Source organism: Cyprinus carpio, chromosome B23 (assembly GCF_018340385.1).
Source record: "Cyprinus carpio isolate SPL01 chromosome B23, ASM1834038v1, whole genome shotgun sequence".
Taxonomy (NCBI): domain Eukaryota; kingdom Metazoa; phylum Chordata; class Actinopteri; order Cypriniformes; family Cyprinidae; genus Cyprinus; species Cyprinus carpio.
In genome coordinates this window covers 2,230,652-2,236,699 of record NC_056619.1, presented here as the reverse complement: position 1 = coordinate 2,236,699, position 6,048 = coordinate 2,230,652, and the positions used below count along the sequence as shown (strand labels likewise).

General features: G+C 40.8%; 1 non-coding gene across 1 annotated transcript; it reads right to left on the bottom strand.

The window, feature by feature from the left end:
- Nucleotides 1–5,673: 5,673 nt before the first annotated feature.
- On the bottom strand, nt 5,674–5,792 carry LOC122142041. Its single transcript, XR_006158300.1, has one exon. It is a non-coding gene; the product is annotated as a 5S ribosomal RNA (ribosomal RNA).
- Between the last annotated feature and the right edge of the window lie 256 nt (nt 5,793–6,048).

The following is a 6,048-nucleotide window of genomic DNA, read 5'->3' as shown; positions in this document are numbered from 1 at the left end:
TGTACTGTCATGACATCATCCTTAAACGCGCTATTTCAAACGCACAACACAGAAACCATGGGATTTTATCGAAGGGGATGGTGTTCTTGATTCGCAGCATGTGGATGTTTTTAACTTTCAAGACGGAGAAATGTGTTTAAAATGAGGCTGATGTCAGCAAAACAAATTACTGCAAAAAACCAACGAGTCTGGGAACTCTTAAACGCAGCGAAGAGTACGACATACTCGAGTTGCCCTGAACGCGCACGAGTGTAAGCTAATCTTTTAGGGTCTCAACGCTATATTGTCACAAGCATATCATGGATTTAGCTGACAATGTAGGTATTAAAATGTGACTCTGTGTATTTCAGATGTACATATTTTTTTTGCAAGTCGCCGTCCACAGACATCTGTCGGGACAGTTTAACAGAGTTTCTGATGGGTGGGGTGTTATTTGTTCCTGGGTACAACACGCATGTTGGAGAACTTTAGAATTGTCGAAGAAAAATTTATTACTTGTTCAACACTGCGCCTGCGATGGAGAGACAGACACACACTTCCGCGTGTGTGTACCTCTAAAAGAAGAGAGTAGCATTGCACTGTGAAGCTGCTACCGGCCTGAGGTACGCGACTTGGTTGGACATCTTTGGAGCAAAGCATTTCAACTGTGTGTCGGTGTGTTCAGGATTTCTTGCTGCAGCAGAGACGTTGTTGATACCAGAACAAATTCGTTTTCCAGATCAGGAGAGGTTAAAAGAAATGGCTGCCTACACTGAGAACAGATGGGGACTTCCACAGTGTATTGGTGCTATTGATGGATCACACATACCCATAATAGCACCACAAGACTATCACTGTGACTATTTCAACCGTAAAGGCTGGCACTCCATCATCCTTCAAGGTGTTGTGGATGGAAAGGGACTTTTCTGGAATGTGTTTCACAGGACTGCCTGGAAGCCTGCATGATGCTTGGGTTTTGAGACTGTCCACACTGTGGGAGGTGGCAAGCCTTGGAAACCACATACCAGCTAGCACCAAAAACATTTGCTGGGGTGAATGTTGGCTACTACATCTGGAGACTCTGCCTATCCCTTGCAGAACTGGCTTTAAACCATTCATTGACACTGGACAGCCAACAGCCGAACAGCCGGTTCTACAACATGAAAATATGAAAATCTCCAGAGCACGTGTAGTGGTTGAAAATGCTTTTGGTAGATTAAAAGGAAGATGGTGTTGCCTTACGACTCCAGCGTTGATATTTGACCACTGTTTATGATAAATCTGCTTTGCAGTGACATTAAATTCTTAATTTATTCCAGGAGTGCAAAATTATTAATCTGTAACATTTGATGTTTTGAATAGGAATTATCACTCATAATGCACTCAATCATGTTTTCTCAGGTTTGTGTTGGGCCGTGTGTGCATTTTTCCTCCCGCCTTAAGGCCAGCTTCCTGCTCCCTTGCTTGCCGGGCCTCATCTATGCCATCTGCAAAGTTTTAGCTACCCTCGTGTGCCGGGTTCAGTTCCTGCGTTTGAATATCAGCCCCCCCACCTGCATCTCGCTTAAACAGAAAGATGCTCCTGAGTGACTGCATTGTTCCCGTTTCCTCTTGCCTGGCCCAAAGAAAGAACAGTATAATTGTGATTTTTTTTTCTAAAGGTTTTTTGCTAAAATAAAAAAAAAAAATTGAGAGTTACAAACGCTTATCACAGCTTCATCGATTAATTTATGAAAGAAACTGTTCATTAACAACCCCATGATCACAGTGTGAACTAATCAAAGTTCACAGTAGCTAGCCTATGATTTATGGTGAGCCGGATTTTCATGATATTCCACTTTGATATGTTTACTGTATTGCCATGTTTCTGAACATCACAGCCTTGCACATTTTTTCTCCCCAGATGTAATCTTTATATAAATACATATATATTAGTGGTTGCCAGCGGCTCGGCTGTGTATTGAATACCATATTGCAGACAATGGACAACCTGCCTTACTGCCCATCTCTACCGGAAAGGGGCCAGTGTAACACCCCATTAACATTAAACACAACATTTTAGCATTTTCATATGTTATTTTTATCTACTTTTGCATCTTTCGCCCTCCAACCAATCTCCCCATTGTCTTTCATAAAGCTAGTATCCACCCTGTCAAATGCCTTAAGACTATAAATAAAACCAATCCCCCTTTCCCATCTTTCCCCATATCCTTCCACTATATCCCTTATTGTGCAAATTGTATCTGTAATATCCTCACCCTTGCTTATACTATAGGTTTGGCTTAATGGATACCTAGTAGCCCTACTACCCCTTTTATCTTATTTTGCCAACACTTCTTGTCAATATATTTGCATAATCTGTGTTTAGGAAGACTTAATGGTCTATAATTTCCCTGAAAAACATGTGGACTTCCTTTATTTTTTATATGGAACTGTGAGTATTCCCTAAACCCCTATAGATTCTGGCATTTCCCTCTCTCTCTCCTGCCGCCTCCTGTAGGAAGCCTTTCAACAATGTGTGGCCACAATCTCTTCAAAGGTCTTATAAAACTCATGCGTTAAGCCATCTGAGCCTCGGCTTTGTTCTTTTTTGTGGTCTGTTTTTATTGCTTTTTTATTTCTTCTTCGATATACCTGCACGCCACATATATTTTTCTCATTTTCACTTCTAACCTTTACTCACAGCATTTAAAAACTTCATCCATACCACTCTTGTTTTTACCCCCCTTTCTTAAATAGCTAGCTTTTATAAAATATTTCACTTCTCTTATTATCCCCACATAATCAGTAATCTTCACCTTTTCATTTTCCAGCCTGGAGCATCTGCTTTTTCCTCTGTTTTTTCTTTTTTCTGTTTAGAAAGAATGCTTTTTTCTCCCTCTAACGATACTCAGGCTTCCATCTCTATTATTGCACTCCCATTTTTTTCATACTTCTATTTCTGCTTTTATTTTGCATGTGCCTTTGTCTTGCTTCCAGGATTACCTCTTCTATTTTTTTCTGCTTCCCCTCTTCAGTTCATTTTTGCAGTATATCCTCAATTTTACTCTCCTCATAAAGTCCCTTTGTTTTGCATATCTAATACTTCTTTTTTTAATTGTCCCTTTAATTTTTTCCCACCACTCACATACACATTTCATCAACAAACACATTTTGCATTTCATAATCTATACATTTTTTTGATACTTTTTACGTCTTTGAAAAGTCTGCATTCAAAACACTACATTCCTCCCCTCCACCTTACATCCATCTTAACCATCACTCATAGCATGATCAATTTATTCCCACAAACTTTATATATTTCATATTTTTATATCGCCATTTCCCTTTTGGTTAAACATTAAAGCTAAATTCTGCCTCTGTCTCAAAGCAACCCATCACCAATTGTCTTCGAGAGAATCTTATGTCTCCTTTGTAGATTTTCCCTTCCCCTCCTCCATACATCTACCATGTCCCTACTTTTGTGTCCATTCAGCTAGACATTTTTCTGGATGCATCTGTTTTTAAAGCCTATAACTGCCACTCGGTGACCCACCGCATCCAGTGTCCGCGCGGCACCATACATTGAAACTCCCCAACTACAATATAGTTGTCTCCCTTTACATAACGCAAGTTTTCCATTTTCCTTTAAAAGATTTTCTTTTTTTCATTTCTATGTTAGGTGCATAAATGTTTATCAAAATTGAAACATTCATTTTGAAACACAAATCCAGCGTCACCAACAGTCTCCCAGAATACCATCCTTACACTTGCTTCCACATTATTCAATATTCCTTTATAAGAGATGCCACGCCACAGTGATTTTGCATTCCCACGATTCACAAAAATTTCCTTCCCCACCTCTTCCCTTATATTGTCCATTATATCATCAACAGACCAATGTGTTTCTTAAAACAGAATACTTCCCAGCTTTTAAATCAATCCCTTGACCTTCTCCCTCAAACTTTTATTTTCATCTCTTAATCCACACACATATTCAAACAGGCAAATGTCTATAAAGCCCCACATAAAGCAAGTATGGTCATTTTTAAAAAAAAAATCCTCATCCTCATTTTATTAATCCCAGACACCCTATACTTTCGCCAGATGCTCCTCTTATTTCTTTCTCTTTCTTTCTTTTTCTTTCTGCAATCTCTCCCCTTTACTTGTGTAAACTGTCCCTCGTCGTCACACTGTCATCAGACTCTCTTGTACCTCTCTCTCTTCCCTCCAGCCTCCCCCCACCTGCAACTTTTCTTTTCTTGCCTTTTCACATTTTCACCCCCTCCTGACTCTGCCCATCAGCTTTCACTCCTCCCCCCCTTCTGTCTCTCTTCACACCCAAGATGTGTCCTTTCCATCTTTTTTCCAGGTTCCACTCTCCTCTTCTTTCCTTTTTTTTTCTCTCTCTCCATCTCTCCCTCCCTGCAGCCTCCTCCTCTTGGTCACTATCACCATCCATTAATCGCCTCCATTCCTCTTTTGTTCTTTCTTCCCAACTCCATGCATCCCTTCTCTCTCTTCTTGTCCAGCTCATTTCACCTACCTCTCCTTCTTCGATCTCTACCTCCTCATCCACCCCCATACCTGATCCCAATCCTCCCATTGCTGTTTCTCCCCACCTATCTCTGCTGGGGTTCACCACACACATAATCCAGGTCGACATATTGCACATTTTTGCAGTTCTCTTCTCCTTGGCACTCTCTCAAAGCAATGACCTTGCCTTTGACATTTCTGTAAAACATCTGGAAGCTTGGACAGTCTCTTGCTAATACATGACCTGACTGAATGCAATACAGGCTTGCACAGACTTTCACTTGCCTGCATCAAGTGTATTACCCTGAAGTGCCCGTCCCCTCTCCTAATGTCTCAAACTCTCAAGTTAACACGGGCAGTGATTTTACCACCCTCATTGAACTTTACTCCTCCTTAAAATCTTTGTTCCATCAGCAGCATCCGTCCCTGGGCCACATTCTCCTTCTCACACTTTGAGGTTGCTTTTTAACTCCCATTCTGGACAGCTTTTTAAATATCTCCCTCATCCTGTATGTATAAGTTAGTAACCCAAGGAACGCCAGACCACCATCTCCATACAGTCCACCTCTTCGCCATCAATCTCGACTATTCTTTTATCTTAAGCCCATCCAACAATTTCTCCTCTTTTCCTTTTTCATCCCCTCCATTGTCAACTCATATTCTTTTTGGTGCGTTTTGAATCTACATCCCATCACCACTCCACATTCTTTCTCTCTCACTTTCTTTCCAGTATTCCATCATTGTTGCTAGTCTATCTTCTCCTTCTTATTTCCCACCAACACTGTGGAGCCTCTTTTTTTCTTATAATGCCTTTTCTTTGACTCCAGCTCTCCGCCCATTTCTCTCTCTTGTAGGTGTTCCTTTTCTCCTGTCTCTTTTTGCATTCTCCATTTGTCACAACAGTAGCCTTCTCAGTACAGAAAGTATTTATCCCCAAACAGCAAAAGCTGTTTGGGGATTAAATAACTTTACTGCACAACAGTTTCCCTTTTTAAAAAAGGTTGTTTTAAGACAAAGGCTTCAGTTTCCAGTTCTCAACTCGCAGCACTTTTTGTTTGCTTTCTCCTGCAAGCTGTACCACTTCCTGCTTCAACTAGCGAGGGCTGCAAAGATTGGGCTATTTAAAGATCAGCCACCCTAATTTGCAGTGTATGAGATCAGTATTGAAAAAAAAACTAAAGCTTACAGCACCTGGTATTCCCAGGCGATCTCCCATCCAAGTACTAACCAGGCCCGACCCTGCTTAGCTTCCGAGATCAGACGAGATCGGGCGCGCTCAGGGTGGTATGGCCATAAATTAGGAAAGAAAAAAAAAAAGCTCAAATCAAATATCATCCACACCAATTCTCACATCAAAATACCAACAATAACCAAAAAATCAAAGCTTACAGCACCTGGTATTCCCAGCCGGTCTCCCATCCAAGTACTAACCAGGCCTAAGCCTGCTTAGCTTCCGAGATCAGACAAGATTTTTTTTTTATAACAATCATTCAAATTTCTCCCATATCCAAGTTACACCATCTATTTTATACTCTAACATAGTGTTTTCTTCTA